The 10,918-nt window shown below is 42.5% G+C and overlaps 1 long non-coding RNA gene across 1 annotated transcript in view; it reads left to right on the top strand.

The window, feature by feature from the left end:
- The first annotated feature begins 1,971 nt into the window (after positions 1-1,971).
- Positions 1,972-10,918, top strand: part of LOC138918497 (uncharacterized) — a 63,010-nt gene continuing 54,063 nt past the window's right edge. The window contains exon 1 of the long non-coding RNA XR_011427936.1: positions 1,972-2,273. This is a non-coding gene — a long non-coding RNA (uncharacterized lncRNA). The remainder of the gene's footprint in view (positions 2,274-10,918) is intronic.

Raw genomic sequence — 10,918 nt, 5'->3', positions numbered from 1 at the left:
AAGCGAATCCCTCCTGGCAGCACATTTTGCCAAAGGGTTGGTTACTGCGGACAGTGGATTAAGGAGGAGGACCTGAAAGTTTCTTTTTTCTAGTGGGTTTGGATCCTCTGCAAGTCTTTGTTGAAAGCACTCGTGCACTCGTTATTTCTTGTTTTAAACTCTCCTGGGACAAGCTCCAGAGAATCTTAAGATTTTAGAGTTAAAGGGAAAAAGAGTAAGACCTTCAAAGTCTCTCCCTTTATTTAGAGTTAGAGAAAGCCAAAAGCTTTAGCAGCTAGTGACTGACTCCTATCTCAACACACACACACCCTCTCTCTCTCATACACACACACACACAGAAGGAAAAAAGAGAAGTGTGGATGAATCTGCCCTATGTCAACCAGCAACCAAAGGACATCACTTTGGCATCTTGTTTACGGCTCCTCAGCTCACGTCAAGAGGTCCAGCTCTGTCCCATGGTTGTGGACTCCAGTGAGCGCTGTCAGTCATCACGCCAATGAGTGTGGAGTCCCAACCATGAGGTGCCTCCTCCACTCCTTGAGGACTTGGAAATTGTTCTTAGAGTGAAACTAGAAAAATCCACACACAAAGGGTGGGATTCACCTTCTGTGGGAATGAAATAAGAAGGATTGTTGGTAAATATGGGACCAAAGAAATTGGAGTCATTTAAACTCAAGGGGACTGAAAGAGGAAAACTGGCCTGTGGTGATAATGTAGGAAGCGGGGTCCCGGTCATGCCCTGTTCAGAGAAGGACAGTGAGAATCCCAGGAATGATTCTGCAGGGTCTCAAGCGAGAAGAGAGGAAGTTGGTGAAGCTGAACTGGTCGTGTGCCCCCAGCAGGGAGGGAGGGTGCTGGCTAGACCTCTGGAAGCTGTCCAGCAAGACTGCCCCCAGGGTCGGGATGGGAGAAGAGGAGTCCCTCTCAAAGCCTGAGCCGGGGACCTTTCTGAAGATCAACCACCGGCAGCGTTTGATTTTCTGCCCTGGGCTCTGCCTACAGAGGGCGAATGCACCAGGCAGGTCGTTGCCTCCCTTTCGCAGTTGCATTTCTCCTTGTAAATAGGACCCCCTTACTCTGGGGATGGAGTCGAGTGGAGTAACTAGTGAATAAGACCCAAGACAAAGAGTGGCAGCACGCTCTTGAGTTCCCTAGAACTGCCTTAACAAATTACCACAAATCTCGAGGCTTAAAACAACAGAAATTTACCCTCTCGTGGTTCTTGAGGCCAAAAGTCCAAAATCAAGGTGATGGCAGGCCACGCTCCCTCTGAAGTCTCCAGAGAGAGATCCGTGTTTTCTTCTGCCAGCTTCTGGTGGCTCCAGGTGTTCCTTGGCTTGTGGCCCATCCCTCCAATCTCTGTTTCCATCTTCACGTGGCCTTCTCCCCCGAGGCCTGTTTCTGGAACCTGCCTCTGCTTTCCGCTCGCAAGGACACCTGTTAGTGCATTTCAAACCCACCCCCTATCCAATGTGACGTCATCTCACAATCCTAAACTTAATCATCTCTGCAAAGGTACGTTTTCCAAATAAGGTCACCTTCACGGGGGCTGGGGGCCAGGACTTGGGCATATCTTTTGAGGGCCACAGTTCAACCCCCCACACCAACGTACTTCAGGGTCCCCAGCCTGCCATGCGGTGCCAGCCTTTGGAGGGTACAAACTCTCTGGGAGAGCCGGCCCATGGGATGTTCTGGAGGCAAACTGCCTTCATCCAGGACTCCTCTCGCTGTCTCATCTTGCTCTTACTTTAAATCAATCTTGCTGACCGGTTTGGTTCTGTCACTGGATCTGAAGAAGCCCCTGTGAGGGCCCATCTGGCCCAGAGCCTCCCCTCAGACTAAACGCTCAGCCTTGAGGACCACATCGCGCAGAAGTCAGGCCCTACTTTAACAAAAAGTGTGGGGAATGTCTCTCTCTGTAGTAACTATCTCAGCAACTACCTAAAAAGAAGCTTCCAGAGAAGGTTGGGTGTGGAGTCAAAAAGAGGTCAGGTTGAACTTGTTCATAAAACCGGCAGTTTCCTCACCCTTTTGCCCAAGGGAAACAGAAAGAGGGCTTGGCCTGGCTCTGCCAATCCCGGACTTGCCTCTGCTCTGGCTTTGAGCCCGGACGGCGTCGGCCGGCACCTCAGGGGATGGCAGCTCCTGCATGGACAGGCACCAGCCCCCGGGCCGCTGCCAGGCCCAGGGAGCAGCTTGGAGACAACATGGCCGGCTCTGCGAGTACCTGGGAAGCCTGGAACAGACATCTGAAGGACACAGCCACTTTAGAGGTAGGACGCATAGTGGTTAAGACCTCAGACTCCAGAATCAGACTGGATTTGAATCCCGTATCTACCACTGACCAAGTATGTGATTGTGGGCAAATTCCTTAACGTCTGCAAGCTTCATCCGAAAAATGGGTGGTTGTGAAGGTTGTTAAGTTTTCCAGGTAAACTGCTTAATGTGATGTGCCTGGCTTACAGTGTCTGTTCAGTAGAGCTTGTTATGGTTATTATTAAGAGAAAGGAAGTTCGCCGATCACACTCTTTTATCTGACCCCTCAAAGCTCAGGGGTAATGGATTGGAAGCAGACTTGTGACCCAGTGACATCTATCCCATGAATTCCTCCACTTTCTAGCCTATTTGTCATTGGAAATGTTTTTTCAATCACTGACAGACACTGAGACTTCCTCTTGATGATGTAATTTGTGTAAAATGCAGGGTTGATTTTCTAGATATAAGGAGTCAGGAGGAAGGAAGTTATTAGAAAACCCTCTGTCTGTTCCCAACAATAGTCTTAGATATCTGGAAGAATTTCTACCTATTGCCTTCTCCATCTGCTGCTCTCTTATTGTGTCCTCTGAACAGGAACTAATTTCTTTCCAACAAAAAAGCCCCGTGTGGCATGTGGAACATTTGACAGAAGGCCTGGCAAATTGAGCTCCATTCTAGGGGCTCTGAAAGAGAAGGGCAAATGGCTTCCTCAAGTAGGGTCCCGACTCCTTTACAAGACAGGGCCGAGAACACACAGCATTTGCTTCCCTCCTTCTCCACAAAACCAGAAGTAATTAGGATGAACTCTGCCTTCCACCTCCCACACAATCCTCTATGAATTGACCTGGCCCACTCACCCCTCACACACCACCCCCAAGTCATGCTACTTTTCTTTCTTTTGCTCAAATGCCCAAGTTATCCCTACCTCAGGGCCTTTGAACTTGCTGTGAGTCCAGCCAGATACATTATTCCTGGGATCTTTGCACAGCTGGCTCCATTTCATTGCTCAAGTCTCAACTCAGAGGTGGCCTCCTCAGAGGCTATGCCATCCAAATCCCCCCGCCCCACACACTGCCCTCACAAGTCAGGTAGACTGTTTTGTTGTCTTCATAATGCCCGTCTGTATTTTAAGTTGTCTTTTTATATGTTTACAAGTTTATTGTCTGTCTTCTCCAAGGAGGACAAAGATGCAATGTGTCCTGTAAAGTGGTTTACACGATAAAGTCGCCGAGTGCAGAGGGTGAGGAAGTCGGGAAGAGGGAGAACACAGGGAAGAGGTCCTGGGCATGGTGGTTATCGCACAGTGGATAGTGTTTGAAGAGCTAAAAAAAGAAGGGAATGGCATTCCAAGCGAGGGGACCAGCAGAAACCAAGGCTGTGAGGCCAGAATGACCGTGAAAGGTTTGTAAGCACAGCAGCAGGTTCATCCCTGGGTTTAGCAAAGGAGACTTCGCTACTATGACCCAGCAACGCCAAGCGCCACCAAGGGCCGGGCAGGAAAGATGCAGAGGAACGCACGGGGAGGGCTTTGGGGGAGCCCTGGAAGCCTGGCAGAGGCCGGGAAACAGTCGCGGCAGAGGCGCAGAGGACGAGGCGTCGAGACCCTGGGTCCTGGCTGGGTGCTGGAGCAAGCCCGGGAGCAGGAAGTGAGTCACCAGCGGCACCTGGGGCGCCGGCAGGACGCGCCTCTCAAGTGAGAGCCCTCAGGCACGCTGCAAGCCCCGACTTCCACCGAGAGGGAGCCCTTATTTAACAACGGGCTGCTGGGCGAGCGGTGGGTGAGTCAGTCAGACAAGGTGGGGAAGGCAAGCTGTCCCAGCGCGGATCCCTGGCTCAGCCCCCGGGCGCATCTGCCCGTCCCGTCCACCCGGAGCCCGGATCGCTCAGCCCAGCAGCCGGCCTGTCCTGGTTTTCTTTCTTGACCGGATTAGGCTGAACTGTTCACTCGCTCACCTGTCTCTGGAGGAAACTGTGAGGATTATCTGATTAATCTTTCCCAAGCTCTTTGTAGACCCTCTGTACAGAATGTACCAAAGATCCCTGGAAGAGTGACACTGGACTTTGAATTCATGCGGCTGTTTTCTTTTGAAAACCTTGGACAGCTGATTGATGATGGAGTGGACTTTCTTAGAGTATAGTTTAACTTTCATTTCTTCCCCTCCTGAGACATATAAGGTGAACTCTGCTCTCAGAATCTTAATCAGGACCCCCTATTCATTTATTGGGTTGTTAATCTTCTTGTTATTGAGTTGCAGGAGTTCTAGATAAGTTCTAAATACAAGCCCTTTGTCAGATATATATGTATATATATATACATATATACATATATATATATACATATATATTGCAAATTTTTCCCAATCTATGAGTTACCTATTAAATTTCTCAGTAGCATTTTAAAACAATTATTTTTATTTTTTGCTGAGGAAGATTACCCCTGAGCTAAGATCTGTTGCCAATCCTCCTCCTTTTTTGCTTGAGGAAGACTAGCCCTGAGCTAACGTCTGTGCCAATCTTCCTCCACTTTATAAGTGGGATGCCACCACAGCATGGCTGAGGAGTCGTGTAGGTCCACACCCAGGATCCTAACCCTCGAACCAGGCCACTGAAGCAGAGCGTGCTGAACTGAACCACCACACCACAGGGCCGGCCCCTTGGTGGCATTTTTTGATGGACAGAACATTTTAATTTTATGAAGTTCAACATATCAATGTTTTCTTTTATGGTTGGTGCTCTCTGTATCTGATCTAAGTATTTTTGCCTACTTTAAGCTTGCAAAGATAGTCTCCTAATGCACACTTCCAAGAGCTCTATAGTTTTGGCTTTTACATATAGGTTTATAATCCATCCAGAGTTAATTTGGGGGATGGTATGAGGCAGGGTCAAGATTTATTTTTTCTGTTTGGACATCCAATTTTTCCAGCACCACTTGTTGAGAAGAATTTCCTTTTCCCCACTGAGTTGCTTTGGCAGCTGTGTTGAATACAAATTGAACCCATATAATTGTGGGTCTGTTTCTGAACTCTCTATTTTATTCCTTTGATATATAGATAGATTCTTATGCCAATACATACTTTCCTGATTAGTGTACCCTTATAGTAACCCTTGAAATCTTGTTCAAAATTATTACTTTGTAGTTTACAGCTATTTTACAGTAACTTTTGAATCTTGTTCAAAATTGCTTGGCTATTCTAAGTCCTTCGTGCTTCTTTATAAATTTTAGAATCAGCTTGCAAATTTCTACAATAAAAGCCTCTTGGATTTGAATGGAATTGATTGAATCTATAGATTAATACGGAGAGAAATGACATCCTAACACTGTTGCCTTCCAATCTATGGACAGAGTGTATCTTTCTATTAATTTGAATTTTCATTAATTTCTCTCTGAAATGTAAGTATTTTCAATGTAGAGGTCTTGAACATATTTGTTAAATTTATCTCTAAATATTTTGCTTTTTGATGCAATTGTAAATGGTAGTGTTGCTTTATTAAATTTCATTTTCCAACTGTTCATTGTAAACATGTAAAAATACATCTGGTTTTTATGCATAAACTTTGTATTCTGGAACCTCACTAAATTTGCTTATTTCTAGCCACTTGTTTTGGTGGATTCCTTGGGATTTTCTATGTGTGTAATCATGTCAACTGTGAATAAAGAGATTTTGATGTCTTTCTTTACACTCTCCATGCTTTCCCTTATTGCACTGTGTAGGCCCTTCAGTACAATGTTGGCAAGAAGTGGTGAGAATGGAAATCCTTACCTCATCCCCTACCCTGATATTAGCTGTAAGCTTTTCATAGATGTCTTTGATTAGATTGTTATGGGCTGAATAGGGCTCCCCCACCTCAATTCGCATGTTCAAGTCCTAACCCCCAGGACCTCAGAATGTGGCTGTATTTGGAGACAGGGTCTTTAAAGGGGTGGTTAAGTTAAAATGAGGCCATTGAGTGGGCCCTAATTCAACATGACTGCTGTGCTTACAAGAGGAGGAAATTGAGACACAGACACACAGAGAGAAAACCACATGAAGACACAGAGAGAAGATAGCCATCTACAAGCCAGAGAGGCCTCGGAAGAAACCAACCCTGCTCACACCTTCATCTTGGACTTCCGGCCTCCAGAGCTGCAGGAAAAGAAACCTCTGCTGTTTAAGCCACTTTGTCACGGCAGCCCCAGCAAACTAACACATGGTTGAACGAAGTGCCTCTTATTCCTGGTTTGCTGAGAGTTTGTGTTTTTTAAAATTAAGAACAGATGATGAATTCTGTCACTGCTTTTTGTGGGGGGCTTCTACTGAAATGACTTTTCTCTTTATTTTGTTAATGAGGTGAATTACATTGACTGATTATTAAAATAATAACCCAAGCTTATATTCTTGGGATAAACCCCAATTAGTCATGATATGTTGTCCTTTTATATATTGGTGAGCTTAATTTGCTAACGTTTTGTCAAGAATTTTTGTCTATGTTTATGAGGAATATTGGTCTGTAATTTTATTTATTTACTTTTGCTAAGATTGTTCTCTGCTTTTGATATCAGTATCTATCATTCAAGGTTGAATCAGAGAAACAGAACCAGTGGGAGAGACATGAAGAGATTTATTGCAAGGAATATGCGATTGTGGGGGCAGATGAGGCAAGTCTGAAATCCATAAGGCATCAGGAGGGGCAGGCTGGGCTCCTGGGCATGAGCTGAAGCCACCGTCCACGGGTGGAATTTCTTCTTCAGGGAGGAGAAAGCTCTGCTCTTGAGGCCTTTCAGCTGATTGAATCAGGCCCACCCAGAGTATCTAGGATAATCTCTCTTGCTCAAAGTCAACTGATTATGGACTTTAATCACATCTACAAGACACTTTCACAGCAAACTTACTGTTTGATTGACTACCTGTGGGCTGTAGCCTGGCCAAGTTAATACATTAAAACACCCATCATATGGGCTGGCCCCGTAGCAAGCAGTTAAGTTCGCATACTCTGCTTCGGTGGCCTCGGGTTTTGCTGGTTCAGATCCTGGGCACAGACACATCACTGCTCATCAAGCCATGCTGAGGTGGCATCCCACATAGCACCGCTAGAAGGACCTGCAATTAGAATACACAACTACGTACTAGGGGGCTTTGGGGAGAAGAAGAAGAAGAAGAAGAAAAAGAAAAAGAAAAGAATATTGGCAACAGATGTTAGCTCAGGTGCTGATCTTTAAGGAAAAGAAACATGCCCATTACAGTGTTATGCTGGCCTCATTAAATGAACTGGAAAGCATTTCCTCTTTCTATATCTGTTTTTTTGAAACATAATTCATATGCCATAAAATTCACTATTTTAAAGTGTACAATTTTGTGGTTTACTAAAGATTTACATAAGAGTGTACAACCATCATGGCTACCTAATTCCAGAACATTTTTCATCACCCCAAAAAGAAACCCTGTACTCATTAAGTCATTCTCCATTCTCTTTTTCCTCCAGCCTCTGACAACCACTAATCTACTTTCTGTCTCTATGAATTTGCCTATTCTGAACATTTCCTGTGAGTGGAATTGTACTGTAGGTGGCCTTTTGCGCTGAGCCTTTTTCACCTAGCGTAACGTCTTCCAGGTTCATCCATGCTGTAGCATGTATGAGTGCTTCATTCCTTTTCATGGCTGAATAATACTCCGTTGTATGGATGTTCTGCTTTTTTTATCCATTCGTTAGGTTTATCCATATCATTTGGGTTGTTTCTACTTTTTTTGCCATTAGGAATAATGCTGCTATGAACATTTGTATACAAGTTTACGTGTGAGGATGTGTTTTCAAATCTCTTGGGTATACTCCTTGGAGTAGAATTAATGAGTCAATATATTTAACTGTTTGAAGAACTGTCAAACTGTTTTCCACAAAGGCCGCACCATTTTGCACATCTAACAGCGATGTATGAAGGTTCTAATTTCCTCACATCTTCACCAACACTTGTTATTTTCTTCTTCTTCATTTTTTTTGAAATAATAGCCATCCTAGTGGCTGAATTAGTATCTCACTGTGATTTTGATTTGCATTTCCCTAATGATTAATGATGTTGAGCATCTTTTCGTGCACTTATTGCCCATTTATGTATCTTCTTTGGAGAAATGTCTACTCAAGTTCTTTGCCCATTCTTAAAGTGAGTCGTCTTTTTTATTACTGAGTTGCAATAATTTTTTTTCTAGATACTAGCAGATATATGATTTGCAAAATTTTTCTCTCATTCTCTAGGTTGTTTTACACTTTCTTGATAGTATCCTTTGAAGTACAAAATTTTTAATTTTGGTAAAGTACAATTTATATATTTTTTTCTTTTGTTGCTTGTAATTTTGGTGTCATATCTAGGAAATCACTATCTAATCCAAAATCGCAAAGATCTATACTTAAGAGTTTTATGGTTTTAGCTTTTACATTTAGGTTTTTTATCCATTTTGACTTAATGTCTGTATATGGTGTGAGGTAGGGGATCCAACTTTTTCTTTTGCATATAATTATCCAGCTGTCCTAGGGTCATTTGTTGAAAACACAACTCTTTCCCCCATTTAACGGTCTTGGCACCCTTGTCAATGATCAAATGTCTGAATAGGTGTGGGTTTATTTCTGGATGTTCCATTCTATTCTATTGATCTATATGTCCATCTGTATGCTAGTATCACACTGTCTTGATTACTATCCCTTTGTAATAAAGTTTGAAAATGGTGAATGTGAGTTCTCTGAATATGGTCTTCCTTTTCAAGGTTGTTTTGGCTATTCTGGGTCCCTTGTACTTCCATATGATCTTAGGATCAACTTGTTTATTTCTGGTTAGCATATAGTCTATCTTTGTGAATGTTTCCTGTGCACTTGGAAAGAACGTATGCTCTGAAGTTTGGGGGCTGAATGCTAAATAAATTTCAATTAAGTTGATTAATAGTGTTATTCCAATTTCTATACTAATTTTCTCTATAATTGTTAAATCAATTACTGAGAGAAAAGTGTTAAAACTTCTAACTATAATTATAGATTTATCTATATCTCCTTTTGTCTATTCCTTTATCAGATTTTTGCTTCATAAATTTTGCAATTCTAGGTTTACACCCATTTGGATTATTATGTCTTCTTGATGAATTTTCCCATTTATCATTATGATATGTCTTTATCTCTTATAAAATTCTTTGTTTTGAAGTCTACTTCACCAAACAGTAATATAGACGCTCCAGCTTTCTTATGATTGGTGTTTGTATGGTATATCTTTTCCTGTAATTTGACTTTTAGCCTATTTGTGTCTTTATTTAAAATATGTCTCTTGTACATGGCATAAAGTTTGGTCTTGCTTTTTCACCCAGCCTGACAGTCCTTTTTAATTGAAGTATTTAGTCCCTTAGAATTTAATTACTGAATCTTTGTGTTTAAGTCTAATATCATCTTACTTTTTTCTACTGGTCCCATTTGATGTCAATTCTTTCTTTTGTTGTTGCCTTTCCTTATTTCTTTTGATTACCCGAGTATTTCTTAGTATTCAGTTTTTCTTCTTTTATTGACTAACTATACCTCTTTGTTAATTTCATTCATTTATTTATAGAGTATTAATTGAAAACTTGACTTCCTCATTGGAAATAAGTTCCTCAAATCTCACACCAGCCATGAGACTCCCTGAGGAAGTGGCATGTGTAAAATTAGTACAAGGAGGGTCAAAGGTCTAACTCTAGGAAACTCTACCCCAGTGGGGTGGGAAGCATGGAGCTGGCAGCAAAACAGTTTAGAAAGAATGACCAGAGGGTTGGAGGGAGAACCAAAGGAAAGCAGAGAAGAGGTTCAAGAAAGAAGTGGTGGTCAAGAGGTGACTTGAATGGACATTTCTCCAGAGAAGATATACAAATGGCCAGTAAGTACATGAAAAGATGCTCAACAACACTAATCATTAGGGAAATGCAAATCAAAATCACAATAAGATACCACTTCAAGCTAATTGGAATGGCTATTATCAAACTCCTCCTCCCCCGGCTCCGCAAAAAAAAAAAAAAAAAAAACCCAGCAAATAAATATTGGTAAGGATGTGGAGGAACTGGAACACTTGTGCATTGCTGGTGGGAATGGAAAATGGTGCAACCACTGTGGAAGATAGTATGGCAGTTCCTCCCCCCCCCCCCAATTAAATACAACCACTATATGATCCAACAATTTCACTTCTAGGTGTATACCCCAAAGATTTGAAAGCAGGGGCTCTAACAGATATTTGTACACTGGTATTCATAGCAGCATTATTCACAATAGCTAAAAGGTGGAAACAACTCAAAAGGCCATTGTCCAATTACTGAATAAACAAAATGTGTATACATACAAGAGAATATTATGTAGCCAAAAGGAATGAAATTCTAACAAATGCTACAACATAAATGAACTTTGAAAACATTATGCTAAGTGAAACAAGCCAGACGTAGAAGGACAAATATTGTATCCAGAACGGTCAAATCTGTAGAGACAGAAAGTAGAATAGTGGTTCCGGGAGGCTGGATGGAGGAGGGAATGGAGAGTTATTGTCTGATGGATACAGAGTTTCAATTTGGGTTGACGAAAAACTTCTGGACATGGATGGTGGTGATGGCTCACAACAATGTGAATGTACTTAATGCCACTGACTGGTACACTTAAAAATGGTTAAAATGATAACTGAAATTTTTATTTATTT

Source organism: Equus caballus, chromosome 17 (genome assembly GCF_041296265.1).
Source record: "Equus caballus isolate H_3958 breed thoroughbred chromosome 17, TB-T2T, whole genome shotgun sequence".
Taxonomy (NCBI): domain Eukaryota; kingdom Metazoa; phylum Chordata; class Mammalia; order Perissodactyla; family Equidae; genus Equus; species Equus caballus.
Note: the sequence above shows the minus strand (reverse complement) of the source record. Positions and strands in the feature narration are given on the sequence as shown.